Genomic DNA, 21,259 nt, shown 5'->3' on the forward strand with positions numbered 1-21,259 from the left:
ATTAGAGCCCAAACAGAAAAGGACACAGTGACTCACCTCACCGGGCCGGAAGCAGGGGAAGGGAGGGGAATATCCTAGATTCCATTCTCATCTCGGCGGGGGCGATTAGTTCAGGACCGGTCCAGCCCATTCCCTATTCCCATCCTGCGGGGAAGACGGGCCCACATCTTCCGGTCGTCACCATCATCAGAGAGCAGCCGAGGAGGAGAGATTCCGTGGAGATTCGGACGTAGCATCGGAGTCTGGGGCGGTGGGGCTGGGGCGGGGGCGCCGTCACCGCCGGCCAGGCCTCCCCCTGTTGCCCTTGCCTCATGGGATGCGTGCTGGCATCTCCTTCTCCTCCTCCTTCTCCCTCACGGGCGGGGCGGCCTCACCTCGGCCCCCCTATTTTGGTCCTCTCCTGCCCTCCGCTTGCGTTCATAGCATTAGGTAGATTTCCTCCTGTCTTCTTCCTCCCCGCTGCCCTGCCCTACCCTAGTACGTATCCCTCCTCTCTCCTCGTTTCTTGCTCCCTTGCTTGCTTGCACGCACGCACCACCATGAATGAATCAACCCCCCAGATTTCCACATCCGTACCCAACCCCACGCGTTTTCACTCAACCAATCCAATCGCTTCCCGGCCCCCTCTGCACTGCAATCTCCCTTTCCTCCCGTGACTGAGGCGGAGGTGGGGGTTCCTGCTTTCCTGGAACAAGTAACTCCTTCCTTCCCCGGCGATGGTGGAGACGAAAGCAAAAGAGAAAGCGTCGTCCTTTTCCACAACCTCGCTTTCGATTCTCCACCGCCCACCCCACCCGTGCCTACTTTCGTGTTTTCTTTCTTTCTTTCCCCCTTCTTCTCCTACATACACCTCTGCAAATTGCCAATTCGCCAACTCCGTATGCGTAATCTGATTTTTGTTTTCCTTTCCTCTGATGACTTGCTCAATGCTTTTCCCCCCTCCTAAATCTAATGGCTTGCTCAATGTTTTCTTTATCTTCTTCTAAATTCTAGTTCCCCCCCCCCCCCCCCCCCCCCCCCCCCTATACATACATACATGCAGGAGTAAGGAAGCTGACACCACTTGGAGTTGCTGCCAACTACCGGGCTCGGCTGTCAAATTCTCTATTTGGCAGCCAGCCCGTGTCCATTTCCAACTCCACCGGTAAATCATCTTCATCAACAACAGGAACAGGGAGGTAAATCATCTTCCCTTCCTCTCACTGCTCTGCTCTAGTATATATAATTTTTTTTTTCAGGTCTGCCGTATTGTTGACCATGACAAAGACATCTCCACCGCACATGATTCTTTAGTCCCCATTCTTGGGGTCAAATGTGCAACACATAAATAATGTGGCAGACGGACTTGTTCCAAGTCCCAGTTGGCTACACTACACATGATTCTTCTCCTTTTCTTTAAAAAAAAAAAAGAAAGAAACAAAGAAAAATCAATACAGTTCAATTTATGCAAACCCCGTGTTAGCACAGGCAGCTAAGCCTTGTTGTTTCTTCCTCCTCCCTTCCTGTGAAGCAGGGCAGGCTGCAGAGATATAAATAGCGTGCACAAGTTTCCTCCTGGGCATGTCACAAGACAAGAGTATCATTCCTGCTGAGAGGTTCGGCTCCACGCCCCCACCCACGATGTCTTCCTTCTCGGGACACCTCCACCGCCCCCTCTCCACCATGGCCGTCGCCGCCGTCGCTTCCCATGAGCTTCCTGACAAGTTGTCCCACCACAGGCTTTCTGATGCGAGCACTAGCGCGGACACGCTTGTATTGCTTCCATGCCAGGGCAGATGTTCCAGCAGCGCCTTCGGCCTCTGCCCTTTCTGGCGCGCAGCTACTGCCACGCGACATCCACAGCTTGCGTCTGTTGAAGGCTCCCTTCGCCTCTCTGCCGGTCATGCAGACGGTTTACCAGTACGCAAACTTTGCCAAGACCTCCGGACGAGCCGATGCGATGCCTGCGATTCCTTCCTCGCCATCGGATGTGCTGTACTGCTGGCACCTGCCAGGTCCCAGGGTCTGTGCCGAGTTCCCTGACAGGTCTCAGACGATCGTGGTCCTTCTTGGCTGGCTGGGCTCAAGGCAGAAGCATCTCAAGAGATATGCGATTTTTACACCTCCAGGGTTCCATGTCGTCACCTTCACCCTCCCGATGTCTGACATTGTCAGTTATAACCTAGGCTGAGAAGAATGTTGAGATGCTATCCGAACATCTTGCTGACCGGGTCAGGGAGGAGAGTGGGAAGAAGATTATTTTCCACACCTTCAGCAATACCGGTGTAACGCCCCCAGGCCCGGTACAGGCCCACTCTACCGAGGGGTGGACCCACCTACATAGCAACCTGCTTACGCTTTCGTCCTTGTTTCGCGTAAAACAGTTAACCGAAAGTTACTACGCGTCCTTGGCCTGGCTATTTAAGTTGGTTTGGCTCAACTTTATTTTCCGAGGTGGTACTACTCCCGGTGATACAGTGTTTCCGTGATGCTACAGTAGCCCGCATCGCTCTTGTGCAGTGCCTTCTTCGCCTTAGTTGCCAACTGCTTTTTTCTAGGAGTCATCTTTCTAGCTGGCTGCACTTCAACCTCCAGTGCATCTTCAACAAATAAGGACCTGTGGAAAATAAAGTTTGATTAATGATTGATTTATTACACAGGTAATCCATTATCAATTATCATGCTGTCAGTGGAAGAAGAGCAGTACCTCCTAGCTGTTGTGGTCTGAATAGTTGTCTCTGGGAACTGAACTTCTAAAGCCATCACCTCCATCACTTGTTCATGTGCTTGAGTTGCTGAAAATTCATTTCTTGCAGCATCTGCTTCTTTCCTTGCTGCTGCTTGGGCTGCTTCTGCTTCTTTCCTTGCTGCTGCTTGGGCTGCTTCCCTTGCTGCTGCTGCCTTCGGCTCTAGTTCTAGAGCCTCCCTCTTAGCCTTTGCTGCTGCCCCCTTGCAACAGCTGCTCTGGTCCTTGGAGTTGGTGCTTCCTCAGCAGTGGTATCTTTTTTGGCTTTTTTCCTCCCAACCTTGACTGTGGTCTTCTTTGTTCTCTTCCTGCAATAATGATAGGATCAATTTCATATTGTAATGTAACAAATAAAGAAGAATTGAGAATGTACCTTTTTCTTGGTGCCAATGAGTGGACATTTCCAGCTACCACTCCTATGACCATACTCAATGCAGTTAGGACACCTCACTTGCCTTGTTGCCTTACCACCTGTCTCCTTTGCAGACTTGATCCTATTTTTCCTCAGTCTTCCTACTTCTCTCTTCTTCTGGCATGGAGGGTGCAGTTTGAACCCTTTGTCTACCTCAGGCCACTGGTTCCTATCAGTGATATTAGGAATGATACCCTCATATGCTGCTTAAAACTTCTGAACTGAATAATACTGATCCACAAATTTGGCCATGTCTGGTTGCCTGGTGCTGGTAATCACAGCCAAGGCATGGGGACATGATTGACCAGTTATCTACCACTGTCTACATGTGCAAACTTTGTCAAGTAGGTACACAACATGTCTTCTGACTTCTTCATCCTTGTAGATCTCTGTAACCTCAGCCTGATTTGGGTGCCCCTTGGAAATGGTCAGGTGTCCAAGTCCCCTGGATGCTGCATTTAGTTGATGGATGATCCCAAGCAATATACCAGGTGGGAGGGCCCTTGAAATCTTCCTCCTTTTGGCAAACAAGACCATTATCTTCTCTCTGATTGCATCTGCCATGCAATGCACAGGAAGGTCTTTGTGCTCTTTGATCCAACAATTCCATGATTCTGCTAAATTGTTGTTGATATAGTCACACTTGATGTGTTCTGAGAATTTACTTCTAGCCCACAAAAAAGGATGATGCTCTGTCAGCCATTTCTGCACATCTAGACTAGCTTGGAAGACTTTATAAAAAAAGTACTTGAATTTGTGTGGTGAGTAAGCTCTAGCTGCAGGCCACATGTTTTTGCCATACACATCACCAGTGTAGTATTTCTTCATGTTCTCCATTAAGTGCCTGAAACATTCTCTCATCTCTGCTTGTGGAAATACTAGTCTAACAGCTGACTCCAACCCTTTACATGCATCAGTGCAGATAGCTAGCTTATCCATGGGTCCAATGGCTTTCCTAAGTTGCTCCATAAACCAGACCTAGTTTTTCTTTGTCTCTGACTCAAACAATCCAAAGGCCAGAGGAAACATCCAATTGTAGCCATCTAAAGATAAGGCTGCAGGCATGTGGCCATTCCACATCCCATTAAGTGCAGTAGAATCTACACTTATGTAAGGCCTGCAGCCATTCAAGAATCCATCTATACTAGCCCTGAATGCATAGAAGAATCTGCTAAACCTAATTTTCCCATCCTTAGGATCAGTGACAGTGTCTATCTCTACAACACTTCCAGGTGATCTCAGCTCTATCTCAGCCTTAAACCTAAACAAATAATCGAAAGAATCATTCCATTTACCAAATAACTTATCTGATGCTCTCTGCCTCCCATTGTACACTGTCTGGTAGGGGATGTCAATCTTGTACTTGTAATTCAGCTCTTCTTTGAGTTCTTTAGCCCCCATTTGTGGGTTCCTCTTGAGGTAGGGGATTTCTCTCTCAGCCACCCAAGCTATAGATGCCATCCTGCTGACAACCCTTTGTGTAGATGCACAGTTATGGACCCCCTGATTGATTTGAATCTGCATAATAAAAACAAAAGGACATATGAGGACAACAAAAAAGCAACATTCAACAAACACAGAAAAAGATGTTATTCAACAATCAAAATAAAAATTGTACCCTAACACTGCCATCATGTTGGGTTCTAGCTCTAAGAATCCATGGGCAACCTAGAGCAGCACAATTAGCCCTGAACCTTTCTTTGTCTGAATGCTCAGTATCATACTCAAACTCCTTAACTATAGCATGCTGCCTAACAGCTAGCCTAAACTCAGCCATGCTGGGATAGCATGTGCCAACACTTATATCAGGATTATCCTTGTCCCATTCATGCATTGGTTCTACATCAACTGTATCATCAACATTAACAGCTACGTCATTCATATCTGCCTACATCTCTGCTGACATAGCTGAAATGGGCACCTCTTCTCTAGATCCTTCTGTTGTTGTCTCTGACTCCATGAACCCCATTGCCTCATAAACCTTGTCCTCATCAGCAACCTCTTTTGCTAAACCATCATCATCAGGCTGCTCTATTATTGTTAGAGTAGTCCAGTCAACTGCTATAGGCAAATCAGTAGGTGTTTCTGCTAGGGAACTGTAGGTATCACCACAACCTTCAGCATCATCATGCACAACACTTGAGCCACCAGTTGGCCCACTTGTGACACTAGAGACACATCTAGCTTTAGAAGCACCAGAGCTGACATTTGCATTAGAACCATCCTTCCTCACAACATCCACTGCAATAACAGCCAACCTCTCATCCCATCTGTCCTTAATCATCTGTTGGAAATGCTCATCCCTCCTAATCTTCCACTCAGACCCAGTATCTTGGTCAACAACCCACACTGCAAGTGTTTGAGTTGGCCCCCAGATTATCTTTGTGGCTAAATCCTCATGGAATTGAGCCATAGAATACTGACAGTTCCTATCCAACCATAAGTCATGCTGCTGCTCTGCCATTTCAACTAGCCCATACTCACCATCAGCCACGAATTTAGCAACCTTAACGACTAGTGTAAACGCATTGCCAGGATCGATCCTGGCATCATGGTAAACAATGAAAGAAATGAGGAGTTAGACGGTACCCAACTCCTCCAATTCTGCCTACACTGCTAGGTTGATTAAGCACTTACCAATGAGGTCAATCACTGCTGCTAGCCATTGTGACACGGGTTGACACCACCTCTCCCACTACATCACAAGCCTGCGAAACAATCGACCGAGGAAGACAAAGTCAGTGTCCATGAACCCTAACCCTAAACCCTAATGGACACGGGACCTGGGTGCAAAGGGGGAGTAAGGCCACATACCTTCAATGCGCTCACCAGGGGTCCCGTTCACCAGATGCGGTCAATCACCGTGGCGTAGGGATGGCGGGAGGGGAGCAAGAGGCGGCGGCGGCGCGGGGGAAGAACGCGTCGGTGGCGGCGGGTGGGGGGAAGAAATGAGCGAGGGGATACCGAGGGCGAGACCGGGGCGGCGTAATGAAGAAAATGGGCAGGGGCATCGATGACATTTTACCTACGCCTGCTGACTGGGCGCCAGCGTGTCGGGCTGGCGTGGCTTGCCACATGCGCAAATGTGGTAAATTAAGAACTTAAACTTCTCTCATCTGGCAAAGTTGTAAGTGCCATCTTAAGAGTGATAATCGGATGAGCGCCAATCTTAATAATGGTAAAAATATAAAAGCCCCCCCTGCTCGGCGGTGCCTTCCCGTCAATCTGGCAGCCATCCCTCCACATTGATGCCCACCTAGGGTTTCTCCCGCGGAGCTCCCGAGGTCCTCAGCCTCCGTCCCATCGGGCGACGCGGCTCCCGCGGAGCTCCCGATCTCTGCGACTGGTACGTTCCGAGTTCCAACACCCCCCTTCTCTTTTCGTTAGTCGAGTATGGCTGCCGTTCCCTCCCTCTCTGGATGAGTTCCGAACCCTAACCCTAAGTGACGTGACATGTTGGTATCTCTGCTAGGCACCATGTCGACCAAGTACAAGAAAAATGAGCTCAAAGTTAATGACAACATCGTTGCAACGGTACTCCAAGGAACTCAGGGATGTGCAAACTTGGTGGCAATACACAATTTGGTCGCCATCAGATATAGTTCAACTATTGGGAAGCCAGGCCCATGGACAGAAAGCTTTATCAAGTCTGTCAGATATAGTTCAAACTTGCTTTGTGGGAGTGATTTAATTTGTTTGGTAAGATAGTTTTCTTTCTGGTTCTTGAGTTTCATAATTTCTGTACTGCTGGTAGGGACTCAGGAATTAAAGGGAGATGATTGAAGGCAGGTACTTGTACAATAATCCAGAACTATAGTTTTTTTTCTTTGTGATGAATGCATGGACTAACATTGATATGTATGAAAGTGATTGTGACGGCAGAAGAATTGTGGGCGTGCAGTTCAGGTTTCCTTTCAATCGATGGATGGTCCTGAATATTTTCTTTTTCAGTGGCTACTACTAGCTGTGTGCAGATATGGCTGATAGCCATTACAGCTATGGTATAAGTAGTCAGCTTGAATTTAATTGCCTAATTTAAATCTCTCGTCAATTGGCTCGTTTTGTGTTTACAAAAATTTGCTGCTGCCGCCGCCGCTGCTGCTACTTCAGGATTGTTGTCCCTATATATCTTGATCATCAAATACAGGTGTACAGATTTTGCAAGCTCTGAATAAAAATACAGAAAATGCTTGCTCTAGAAAAGGAACTAGAATATGCTTAGTTAGTGCAAGCAAACTTGTAGAGTACATTTCCATTTGGAAAATGCTTAGTTAGTGTAAGCATATCATCCTTATACAATACAACTAATATTAGAGCCCAAACAGAAAAGGACACAGTGACTCACCTCACCGGGCCGGAAGCAGGGGAAGGGAGGGGAATATCCTAGATTCCATTCTCATCTCGGCGGGGGCGATTAGTTCCGGACCGGTCCAGCCCATTCTCTATTCCCATCCTGCGGGGAAGACGGGCCCACATCTTCCGGTCGTCACCATCATCAGAGAGCAGCCGAGAAGGAGAGATTCCATGGAGATTTGGACGTAGCGTCGGAGTTGGGGGCGGTGGGGCTGGGGCGGCCGTCACCGCCGGCCAGACCTCCCCCTGTTGCCCTTGCCTCGTGGGATGCGTGCGGGCATCTCCTTCTCCTCCTCCTCCTTCACCTTCTCCCTCACGGGCGGGGCGGCCTCACCTCGCCCCCCCTATTTTGGTCCTCTCCTGCCCTCCGCTTGCGTTCATAGCATTAGGTAGATTTCCTCCCGTCTTCTTCCTCCCCGCTACCCTACCCTGCCCTGGTACGTATCCCTCCTCTCTCCTCGTTTCTTGCTCCCTTGCTTGCTTGCACGCACGCACCACCATGAATGAATCAACCCCCCAGATTTCCACATCCGTACCCAACCCCTCGCGTTTTCATTCAACCAATCCAATCTCTTCCCGTCCCCCTCTGCACTGCAATCTCCCTCTCCTCCCATGACTGAGGCGGAGGTGGGGGGTGGGGGTTCCTGCTTTCCTGGAACAAGTAACTCCTTCCTTCCCTGGCGATGGTGGAGACGAAAGCAAAAGAGAAAGCGTCGTCCTTTTCCGCAAGCCTCGCTTTCGATTCTCCACCGCCCACCCCACCTGTGCCTACTTTCGTTTTTTTTTCTTTCTTTCCCCCTTCTTCTCCTACATACACCTCTGCAAATTGCCAATTCGCCAACTCCGTATGCGTAATCTGATCTTTGTTTTCCTTTCCTCCGATGACTTGCTCAATGCTTTTCCCCCTCTCCTAAATCTAATGACTTGCTCAATGCTTTTCCCCGTTCGCGTGTCCTTAAACCCGGCTTGATCCACTTATTTTTTCATCTGGAACCGTGTTTTTTCTCACAAATTCATCTAACATTCCTCTAAACCATTCAGATTCCTCTAGAATTCAGACAAACGAAGACCACTTGGAGTTGCTGCCAACTACCGGGCTCGGCTGTCAAATTCTCTATTTGGCAGCCAGCCCGTGTCCAATTCCAACTCCACCTGTAAATCATCTTCATCAACAACAGGAACAGGGAGGTAAATCATCTTCCCTTCCTCTCACTGCTCTGCTGTAGTATATTTTTTTTTTTCAGGTCTGCCGTATTGTTGACCATGACAAAGACATCTCCACCGCACATGATTCTTTAGTCCCCATTCTTGGGGTCAAATGTGCAACACATAAATAATGTGGCAGACAGACTTGTTTCAAGTCCCAGTTGGCTACACTACACATGATTCTTCTCCTTTTCTTTAAAAAAAAAGAAAGAAACAAAGAAAAATCAATACAGTTCAATTTATGCAAACCGCGTGTTAGCACAGGCAGCTAAGCCTTGTTGTTTCTTCCTCCTCCCTTCCCGTGAAGCAGGGCAGGCTGCAGAGATATAAATAGCGTGCACAAGTTTCCTCCTTGGCATGTCACAAGACAAGAGTATCATTCCTGCTGAGAGGTTCGGCTCCACGCCCCCACCCACGATGGCTTCCTTCTCGGGACACCTCCACCGCCCCCTCTCCACCATGGCCGTCGCCGCCTTCGCCGCCGTCGCCTCCCATGAGCTTCCTGACAAGTTGTCCCACCACAGGCTTTCTGATGCGAGCACTAGCGCGGACACGCTTGTATTGCTTCCATCGGCCAGGGCAGATGTTCCAGCAGCGCCTTCGGCCTCTGCCCTTTCTGGCGCGCAGCTACTGCCACGCGACATCCACAGCTTGCGTCTGTTGAAGGCTCCCTTCGCCTCTCTGCCGGTCATGCAGACGGTTTACCAGTACGCAAACTTTGCCAAGACCTCCGGACGAGCCGATGCGATGCCTGCGATTCCTTCCTCGCCATCGGATGTGCTGTACTGCTGGCACCTGCCAGGCCCCAGGGTCTGTGCCGAGTTCCCTGACAGGTCTCAGACGATCGTGGTCCTTCTTGGGTGGCTGGGCTCAAGGCAGAAGCATCTCAAGAGATATGCGATTTTTACACCTCCAGGGGCTTCCATGTCGTCACCTTCACCCTCCCGATGTCTGACATTGTCAGTTATAACCTTGGAGGGAAGGCTGAGAAGAATGTTGAGATGCTATCCGAACATCTTGCTGACTGGGTCAGGGAGGAGAGTGGGAAGAAGATTATTTTCCACACCTTCAGCAATACTGGTTGGCTTTGGTACGATACACGTTCTCCTGGATTTCATTCATCAATAATGAGCTCTTATCATGGTTTTTATTAATGCTTAATTTCTTCATTGTTTTAACATTGTAGCTATGGCGTAATTCTAGAGAACTTGCAACAGCAGGATCCTTCAGCGGTGGACAAAATTAAAGCTTGTGTAGTAGACTCAGCACCTGTTGCTGCACCTGATCCTCAGGTACAAAGTTTAGGCCCCTTTCGGATGGTATGGTTCTGGAGGAATTTGGATGGTTTGGAGGAATTCTGGAGGAATTTGTGAGAGGAAAACACTGTTCCGGATGAAAAAAGAAGCGGATCAAGCCGGGTTCAAGGGCACTTGTCGTCTGCATCTTGGTTCCCATCTGAATTGCATTTGTATGGCAGACAAAAGTTCCATCATTCTTTTTTCCCCTTCTTTCACTCGTGCTAGTATTTAGTCATGTTTGCTGTAGATTAACAAATCTGTTTGTGCTGTTTTCTGAATTCAAGTTTGGGCTTTGGGCTTCTCGGCTGCCCTCATGAAAAAACGTAGTGTCACCACAAAGGGACTAGGATCAGACGATTCAAGGTCTGATGTCCTAGTAGTGGAGTCTAACAAGGAGCCCAAGCTGGGAGCAACAGAGGCGGTTCTACTGTCAGCGCTGGAGAGTTTCTTTGACGTCGTTTTGAACTATCCAAAGATCAACAGGTACACATCTTGCCCACGTCTGCAGCAAACCATTGGGTTTCAGTCTTATCTTTAAGCCCTCTTCAATTGAGTAGCCCTTTAAGCGGGGATGGGGACATCTGTGACCTCTAACTAACTGCTCACCTCATGAAAGTTAAATAATTAAATTTCTGAATGGCTGTACAGTCACGTCATCGTCCACCATACCATGACATATCTCTGTGGTAGTTGACATTCCATCAAGAGTAAAGTATACATGTGTGTGGTTCACAAAGCAACAAGATGACCTTATAACTGTTGAGCTCATCAGCATGTTGGTGTCCTTTTTAACAGGAGGTTATCTGACGTGATGGAGCTTTTGTCTTCGAAGCAACCAAAGTGCCCCCAATTGTACATATATAGCTCCGCCGACAGGGTGATTCCAGCGAAATCAGTGGAGGCATTCATCGAGGGTCAGCGGAAAGCTGGTCGCGAGGTGAGGGCTTGCGACTTCGTGTCATCGCCCATGTGGACCATTACCGGAGCAATCCTGGGCTGTATACTTCTCAGCTGGGCAACTTCTTGGAGGAACGTGTGCTTGCCAAGCGCTGTGAGGGTGCTTGCGCATTATGATTATACAAAACGACCAGTTGTTTCTCTTTATTTGTCCCTGGTCTTGAATTGAAATGCACCAGGGACACTGATATACGTGGGTTATACAAAAAAATCCTGACCTTTTTTTTTCGTGTCTTCTTGTTTTAACTCTGTCTTTGTGGGTGGCCTTTTTATTTCCTCTCTTCTTGTTTTAACTGTCTTTGTGGGTGGAGACGTGGAGTTTGGGCGCACAACTGTAAAAAATGTTGAGGAGAAATAACCAAAAGAAATGAGAGGATTTTTTTTTTATCAATTGACTGACAGCCTGATGAATTTCATTCTGATTATGTTACTCGACCTGTATGGATTGATTTTTTTTTTTGACATAAAGCAACTTTATTATTAGCAGTAGGAAGCTGCAATTAGGGAAAAGGGTTCCCAAGATACATGTCGTAGTGCCTCACGCAGAGGACAAGAGCCTTCATGAGTTGCATTGGAGCAAGTGAAATTTGCTAGATTACATTGAAGCTCAGGAGCTCTATAGGATTGAGAGGCTAGCAAATGAGCTGTATTATTTGAACTCCTATGGATCTTGAGAACTCTGTAGCCTGAGTTAGCCACTGCATTAAGAAATCTTTGTGTGAACGGCTTGATGTCCCACCGAGGGGGAGAGCATAAATCTGGGCCGTTGAAGAAACTTGCAAGGAGCTGATTATCAGTGAGGAAGGAGATATTCCTGATATGGAGCATGGAGGTGATCGATGCAGCAAGCGCAATCCCAGCAGCTTCAGCCATGAGGACACAGTTTACTTGGCTGATTTGAGCCTTGATGAAGAGCTTGATCTGACTGGTTGGGTCTAGGATGAAAATTCCTAACCCAGCTTTCATAGTACTGGAGGTTGGGTCGTCCGGAGTTGTTGAAGCATCTTGCACCAGAAAGTAGGCTTGGGAGTCTGCAAACATTTTGGTCGCTGTGATTTTGGTTGATCCAATTTTCTTGTAAACCTGCAAGAGGGAGCATGTTTGTTTGCAGTGCATGAGCACTGTGAATGTTTTGGGCCTTCTCCTCTTAATTTTTTGCAACATTGATTTCAGCCTCCACCGCGTGCTGTACCTGCAAAACAGACCATTTCTTTCTTTGGAAGCGCGTGTCATTCCTCGCATTCCAAATGTTATCAAAGTGTGATCATTATTCTCTGGAAATCAGCATCCCATTGTATGGATCGATTGATTGAGGGCTTGTTTAGTTCCTCCCTCAAAAGTTTACACCTTATCTCATCGAATATTTGGACACATGCATGGAGTATTAAATATAGACTAAAAAATAACTAATTACACAGATCGTGACTACTTTACGAGGCGAATCTTTTAAGCCTAATTAGTCTATGATGGGACAATAAAGTGCTACAGTACCACATGCGCTAATGCCGGATTAATTAGGCTTAATAAACTCGTCTCGCGGTTTACTAACGGATTCTGTAATTTATTTTTTTATTAGTATCCGAACCCCCTATGCGACACCCTCATGTGACACCTGATATGACACCCCAAAACTTTACACCCTGAAACTAAACAAGGCCTGATTGATGTGCATGGTTGTCTGCTGATTTATTTGTGGTGTGGTTGACATGGTATGGTCAGCAAATTCCGTTTGTGGTGCTTGCTGCACAACCAACAGGATCCATATCTTTCTTCTTCTTTTGAAACGGACATGATCTATGTCTTTTGTGGCGTTTTTCACTGAGTGGTCTATGAAATGAACATTAAAGTGAAATTTTGTTGTGAATGACTTTCTTTTTCTTGCTTGGACACGCACTTTGCTGAGCTGTCAATTGTAAAATTTTGCTACAGAAGACTAGAGTTGGTAATCGTACCATATGAAGTTGAAATCATTAAAACTTAAACTAAACTACTCGTATGGACCGATAAGTAAATTTTTGCCAACCCTGCTGAAAGCATCTAGGCCCTTAGTTAGGTTTCGATGATTAATGACGACACGAGATTAATATGACTAACGTGTGTTTTGCAGAGGTAATTTAAGTTAGGTCATGGTAATGGAAATTGATTGGACAATCATGGTTGTCATGCCCATGTCGATGGAAATCGCTTCGGTTTTCAAAGGATGGACGACAAGGTTAAGGACGGACTAGTTCTAAGTGTTGTTTGATGTTGGAGAGACACTTAGAGTAGTTTAGGACTTTGTTTTTCCTTTGGCCGTACTATTAAGGAGGGTATGGGCTAGTAGCTTGATCTAGGTAAGTCTAGTGGGTTAGGTGTGGTGCACACTTGTCAAACCTAGCACTAGGTAGCTCAGGAATAGCCCTAAGATCAATTGAAACAAACTTCATTCACATAAGATTTCGAGTTGGAAGTGAATGGATGATCAAATGACTGATCGGACGCTGGTCTGGTTGTGACCGGACGCTGGAGGGTGAGTCCGGTCAGTTCATTTGATCAACTGCAGTCGTCTGGTACTGACCGGACGCTGAACAGTAAAGTGACCGGACTCTGGGTGCCAGCGTCCGGTCAACTCTAGAGAGGTTCTGGAGAGGCTTTTTCGTGACCGGACGTTGGTCAGGATCCGGTAACTGACCGGACGTTGAACAGTGAAATGACCGGACTCTGGGTGCCAGCGTCCGGTCAACATCAGTAAGGTTCCAAAGAGCGTTTCTCTTGATCGGACGCGTCCGGTCAGTGCTGACCGGACGCTGGTTAGAGTCCGGTCAGAGCTTAATGGCTCTTTCTGACACAGTGGCGGGTATAACTGACCAGAGCGTCCGGTCAACCCACAGAATGCTGACTCAGCCTCCAAACGTTATGTTTTGAATCAGGGGGTATAAATACTTACTCCACTCGTCCATAGGAGGTCTCTTGCCCATTTATTCAGCTGAGAAACACCTTTGGAGTGCAAGAGCCTAGTGAGGTGATTGAGATATGAGAATCCAAGATTAAGGATCTCATTAGGGCATAGAGAGTAGCAAGTGTGCATCCACCCTTCTCATTAGGCTTATCGTGGTCAAGTGAGAGTTTGTGCTTGTTACTCTTGGTGATCGCCATCATCTAGATGGCTCGTTGGTGATTGGGAGCTTGGTGATCATCCGACGGAGCTTGTGGATGACCCAAGTCAAGTTGTGAGCGGTTGTGGGCGATTCACCGCGACGGAGTATCAAAGAATCAGCCCGTAGAGAACACTTGATCCTTGCGCAGATCAAAGGGGAGCTACACCCTTGCGTGGGTGTTCCAACGAGGACTAGTGGGGAGTGGCGACTCTCCGATACCTCAGGAAAACATCGCCGCGTTCCTTTCCCTCTCTTTACTTTGAGCATTTACATTTGAGCAATTCATTTCATGTCTTTACATTCCTAGAATTGCCATGCTAGAGTAGGATTGGAACCTAGGGTGCAAAACTTTGTGCGTGAGAACAAAAGAAACACATTCTAGGCACAAGGGGTAAAGTGGGCTAAGTGTAGGGCTTAATTATTGCAAAGAATTTAGAATTAGCTCAATCCACCCCCTCTCTTAGGCATCTTGATCCTTTCACCTCCTTAAATTTGTCGAAAGAAGATCTCATCTAGTAGATTATACTAGTACACTTGAAATACGTTTTTAGCACCCTAAACTCGCTAATAATTACTACCAGATAAATAAAGTACTTCCTCAATACTAGTAATTCAAGTCAGTTTGGAGAAGGCTTGGGTCAAACATTGAAAATATAAATTATGAATAACTTTTAAGTCGTTGAGTTTGGAAATATGAAAACCATATGAATAGATTTATCTTGAAAAGTACTTTCATAAAAATATGTGACGTGCTGGTGCCCGGACGTTCGACGGGATAGGATTCCGACGGACGGTCGTTTCCCGCGCGCCTGCATAGCTTGCCCCCCACCCCCCACCCCTTCTGCTAATTCACCCTGCCCACATGCGAATCGCACCGTCGTCGCGTCTGTATGACTCACTCGCAATCCGCCTCGTCCGCCTCGATTCGACCCGCCCTCGTCCTCACACCCCGCCCCCATTTGTTCGCCCCGCTCCGCAGGCGCACCCCGCACCCTGTGCACCTCACTTGCACCTCTACCGCCTTGCCGTAGCCACTGACGTGGCCACACCATCTCGGAGCGCCACCGCAGCCCACCACCCGCACGTGGCCAGCCCTGTTCGAGGAACCTCCGGCCTAACCACCACTACAGCCGCAACTAGGGTAAGATAGTGATGCTATAGCGCTAGCTAGTTCACCCCACTGTGGCTTAGGGTTGCCGGCATGGCCGCGCCGCTATCGCGTGTGGCCGCACGCCGTGATCGCCACTTCCGCGAGCTCCGCCGCTCCTGTAACCTAGGCTAGTGTAGGCGCTAGGGTTGTAGACGGGGGTCGGCCTGTTAGTGGAACCAGCGCGGGTCTCAGCTGGCCGGCATGGCCGTCCAATGCCATCGCCGTCACGCCGACGCGCGCACGGGTGGCTGAGGACCACATCGTGGTAAAGGAGGGTATTTCCGAGGGTTTTATTGCATAGTTGCTTTCTCTAGGAATAGTGACATGGACTGTGGGTTGATTCGGTCTTAGCGCGGGGGCGTTTTGCGAAGTTGGCAGCGCACGCGGGCCTCCCCATTGTGGGCCGCCTCGCGTGGGCCGCGTCCGCTCGGGCCACGCCAGCAGGCCGCGCTCACGCGTGCGCTGTGCCGCGTGGGCCGCGTGGAGGAATTGGTTTTCCTTTTTTCAGGGAATTAGTAAATGCTTTTCCAATTTAGTTTTGAGCTAATCTTTAGTAAATTATATAAAAGCATATAGGTGTCCAAAAATTGTGAAATAAATTCTGTTGAGTTCCTAAAAATGTTGTCTATCTGATAGTATGGTTAGTTTATACATGTCTATGTTGATGCTAAGGTCTATTAAATCATTTGAAAGTGTTTAATGTTATTTAGATTAATAATTGTAGGAATTTTTATGGCAATTTGGTAATAGCTTTGGCCATGAAATTTTTACAGTAGGTTCATTAAATTATTAGGTGCTCACTATAATTTTTGTAGCCTTAGAATAGGTTAAGAAATGGGGTAGCTAAGTACTCATTGTTTTAGTATATATATTAAATCGGTAATAAGAATAAGGATGCGTTTAGTTGCTAAGATAATACGTGAAATGTTTCATACCTGTTTAGTGGGAATAATAGGTAACTTAGCGTCTTAGTCAATAGAGCTAGCTTAGTAGCTTGATAGATGTATTCTTATTTTAAGAGTTGTTGTTGCCGTATTACTAAGTGTTGCATCATTATTTCATGCATGTAGATAACGAGTTGGTAGAGTTTATGACCGTGGGCGAGCCGGAGTACGAGGAGATAATCGAGGAGTACAAGGAGGAGATCCTCCTCCAGGAGGAAGCCCTAGAGCCATCAGCTGCTGACCTTGCTGACACCACGCCTGCCCAAGGCAAGCCTTGGTGCATAACCCTTATTTTGAATGATCACTGGATATATATATGTGATATGCATTTACGTTACAGACATTTTATGGAAACTACATGCATAGATTACATATGAGTCCTACTAGTATAGGTCGAGTAGCTGCTATACTTAGGATTTTTGGTAGCGTGAGTAACCTGCCGTTACTCATAATAGGTGATTATTATTATCACTCTTATGATAAAATGGTGAAAGGAAAAATGGAGACCGGGCAGGGATATGGTATGGGTGTTGGTGGGTGTAAGAGGTTGTGTCCCGCGACCAATGGGGCATAGCTTGGTTGCACTATTTTCCCTGTCCGTGGGTTAAGGACTAGCCGTTGCATTGGATTCTAGTCAGGTCATAGACTTATTATCATGAGCACATATTTGTTTATGGGAGCAGGGAAGGCTCATTTGTCTCTTGTCATGGGTTCCGGCTCTTTCCAGACTGACTGATTGGAGGCGGGGATGGTAGAGGTCTAAGCACCACACTGAGTCCGGGACTCTGGTGTGGGGGCTTGGAGTCCAAGTTTGGACGGGGACCTGGACCCCTTGATAGGAGAGTGATGGGTTGGTCCTGCTTGTGCCTAGGGTACAAGCAGGATGTGTGTTTTGGGATACCTAGCTGGGCACATTAATTCGTGAATCGCCGAGTAATCCGATACAATTTGTCTACAATCTAGCACCATAGTAAGAACTGGAAAATAAAAGGTGGTCAAATAGATCTATTTGCTCAACTCTTGCTTGAAAGTAGAATAGGTGCTTATCTAGAATGGTTAGATAATGAACTAATCATGACTGCTAATAAGAAATATACATAAGGATTCACTAATAGTATTGTTTTCCTCAAAAAGGGAAACCCAACAAACCAATAAGCATATCATATCCTTTGGAGTCGGAAAATTATTCCCCCTAGTTGGATAAGTCTTGCGAGTACATTGTGTACTCAGGGTTTATTTACCCCTGTTGCAGGTGCAGCTTGAGGAGTAGCTGTTGTGTGAAGGATTCTTCTGGTGGGCACAGATGGGTCCTTGTATATTATCGATAGACGTTTATTTAAATTCCCCTATTTAAATTCCGCACTCTGAACTTGGTACTGTAATAATGTATTTCTAAGAACTCTGGTTGTATGAAATGGACTAAGTATTGTAAACTCGGTCTCATTATTGGATCCTGGAGGAAAAATGTGGATTATTTGAGCACTCCCTCGGGGTGTGCTCGACGAAACTGCTCAAAGTATCTCGCTTTCGGGGTGCTTAGTGTCTGGTGGAAGACGAGAGCCACCGAAGGTGTGTTATTTCGGGCGGTTCTGCCACATCTTCCTTGTTCTTGGATGAAGACTTCTTTCTTCTAGCACGATAGCCCTTCTTTACCATGAACTTGCCAAATCTCTTGACAAAGAGAGCCATCTTCTCATCATCCATCTCATCAAAGCTCAAGTCTTCATCTTCACTTGATGATTCTTGCTTTGCCTTGCCCTTAGATGATGTGGCCTTAAATGCCACACTCTTCTTCTTGTCATACTTCTTCTCATCTTTCTTCTCCCTCTTTTCTTCCTTCTCATCATCATCTCTATAAACATCATCGGTCATGATATCTCCCAAGATTTGGTTTGGTGTCATTGTGTCCAAACTGGTCCTCACTAGCAAGGTGACCAACATGCCAAATCTTATGGGTAAGCATCTCAAGAACTTATGAGAGAAGTCCTTGTCCTCCACCTTCTCATCAAGTGCTTTGAGATCATTGACAAGCACTTCCATCCGATGGAACATGTCCGGCACACTCTCATCTTCCTTCATCTTGAAGCTAGCAAATTTCTCATTGAGAATGTATGCCTTTGCACCCTTTGTTTCCTTGGTGCCCTCGAATGATTCTTCCAACTTCTTCCAAGCCTCATGAGCCATCTCAATGTTCTTGATTTTCTCAAATGTTCTCTCATCAATTGCATCATGAATGGCACTTAGAGCAATGTTATTGTTTTAGAGAAGCACTTCTTTGGCCGTGGTGGGATTCTCTGGATCGGCAATCTCAATTTTGGTTTCTACCACCTTCCACACCCTTCTATTGATTGACTTGATATGTGTGGTCATCTTTGACTTCCAATATGGATAATTTATGCCATCAAATTGGGGTGGCTTCTTGGTGTTGTTGTTTTGAGCCATTTTGACACCGAAGGTTGTTAAGCCTCAAATCACGGTGACCACGGCTCTGATACCACTTGAAAGGTTCTAATGGCTAGAGGGGGGTGAATAGCCTATTGAAAATTTCTATAACAACACTTAGCAAATATGTTAGATAATTAAAAGGTGAAGCGAGTGTTGCGCTAGCCTACTAAAAGAGCAAGCCACCTACCACAATTCTAGTGACTATGATCACTAAGCACATAATTTGCTAAGTCACTACACTAAGTTAGTGAGCTCTTAAAGGCTAACTAAAGAGCCTCACTAACCACTAGACCTGACATAAGCTAGCTCTCAAAACTAATTACACTAAAGAGCTTAGCTACACTAAGAATGTAATACAAGCGAGGTGATGATGTTTATACCACCGTGTGGAGGATAGACCAATCACAATGTGATGGAGCCAATCAATCACAATCAAACAAGAAATCCTTGGGACAAGATGACACAAGATTTTTTACCAAGGTTCACTTGCTTGCCGGCAAGCTAGCCCTCGTTGTGGCAATTCACTCACTTGGAGGTTCACGTGCTAATTGGCTTCACACACTGTTGACGGTAGTTACCGATAATTATAAACATCAATATAACCAGAGATAATGCATGAAAATGATCACCAACATAGACTTAGGGGTTTAAACTGACAATTTCCACGAGTTTTGGTGAATCTGTGTTTTCAGCAGGGTTTAATCAGAAAACCGACAAGGGGGACTTAAACGTCAAAGGAAAAATCAGAATTCCACCGTGAAACCAACTCCAGAAGGTTCTAGAGGACTCCAGAAGCCACATCATCGAAGCGGAGGCCAAGAGGCTACCGAGTGGGGCCGCCCAGCCCCACCTGTAGGCCGCCTGGCCCATCAGGGGCCCACCTATTAGCCTCGTCACTATGTCAATTTCCCACCACCTCCTAGGATGCATCTAAGCCGTTGCTTAAGTCAGTTTGATCTAAGGGCTCACGTTGTATCCTCAGGGCTATATAATCCAGCCCCCTCCCTCCAAAGAGAATCAAGTCATCAGATCATAAGTCAGGGCTAGACAGAAAACTAGGGTTTCTAGAGATTAGAGATTAGAGCTCTAGTTCTTCAAGTTTCTAGTATAGATTAGCTAGCAAGGTTCAAGAAGAGTGTGGGCTATTGCTCAGGATTCTGGATCTATCGTCTAGAGACTGGTATAGCCATTGTATCTCTATATTTATGACTTTGTGCTACTTTAATATTATTATGTTGCTATTCATTATGTTCTTAGTTTGCTCTAGTTGCATGCTTGATATAGTTATGATTAATGATGAGTTTATGCACATGTTCGTAAAGCTCTTAGCTCATTATGCGCATGAGTTAAATGGTCGACACTATGTAAGCATGATGCTTAGATATTGTTTACCTACGGATGCCCTCTTCACTCTAGGTCATGTGGTAGATCGCGGATGTGACACTCCCGTTGAGTCCTTTGTAGCCCACTCCCTATTTGTAGAGCACGTAAAACATGATTGCAAAGGTAGACAAGCTCTATTCTTGATCTTCCTTAGTAATATTCCTTATGCATAGATCCAGAGTTAGTTATACTATAGATAAGAGTGTATATATTGGGGTGCACAAAAGACTTAGTAGATAAGTAATAACTTAGGAATCTTTTGCTCTTAACGAATCTCCTGCTTAGCTGTACTACATTTTATGAGTCTCTAATTCTATCTCTGGAATACTACTATTACCTTACACTTATTATTTATTTACCCTTTGACTTACCCCTACAATAGCATGAGAGTGATTATTATCATAAGTATACACATTTGTCAATATCTCTATGCCAACACCACTCCATAAGCTTCTCCCTGTGGTAAAAATATAAATAACGATACCTGGTATACTCCCGGGTGAAATGCTATAATGGTATATTATCTGTGTGCTTGCGGATACTTTAATATATATATTTTTCTCTAAAGTTTACAAGTGTCATTAATAATTACCAACCACACATTTCTGGCATTATGCTAGGGATGGCAACCTAGTAACAAGTGATGCTAAGAAATGCCAACAAGCACTTCTGGCGCCGTTGCCGGGGAGGGGCACATGGCTAAAGAGAATTGACCAAATAAATACTTATTGATAAAATCATAACATCTGCTTTAGCAGGCTTACCCTTGTTTGTCTTTGTTCATATCTTATACAGGGTATTGCAGACTTGATTGTGATTCACCAACAATTTCCAACTAGAATCAACCGAATCAAGAGGAAGCTCAACACTAGTTCCTGAAGTCATGGCTGAGAAGACTCTATGTGAATTCTCTGCTCCAAGCACTGAGAACATCCACACTGGACCATCACTCAAAACCAACAATCTCGAGTTTGAGCTCAAGCCAAGCCTCATCAACATGGTGCAAGCTACTCCATTCAGCGAAAAGGCACATGAAGATGCTAGTGCCCACCTTCAGAATTTTCTGGAGATTAGCAGCACAGTCATCATCAAGGACGTTGCTCAAGACATCATACTACTTCGCCTATTTCCATTCTCACTAGTGGGAAGAGCAAAGCAGTGGTTCTACATCAACAAAGATCACATCAACACTTGGGCAAGATGTTCAAAGGCCTTTCTAGAAAAGTTCTTCCCTATAGGCAAGACCAAT

The 21,259-nt window shown here is 46.2% G+C and overlaps 2 pseudogenes; both read left to right on the top strand.

Moving 5' to 3' along the window:
* Positions 1-1,032: 1,032 nt before the first annotated feature.
* On the top strand, positions 1,033-2,707 carry LOC136460207 (uncharacterized; annotated as a pseudogene).
* Positions 2,708-8,562: 5,855 nt separating this feature from the next.
* LOC136457616 (uncharacterized) lies at positions 8,563-11,913 on the top strand (annotated as a pseudogene).
* Positions 11,914-21,259: the final 9,346 nt, after the last annotated feature.

This window comes from Miscanthus floridulus, chromosome 6 (assembly GCF_019320115.1).
Source record: "Miscanthus floridulus cultivar M001 chromosome 6, ASM1932011v1, whole genome shotgun sequence".
Classification (NCBI taxonomy): Eukaryota; Viridiplantae; Streptophyta; class Magnoliopsida; order Poales; family Poaceae; genus Miscanthus; species Miscanthus floridulus.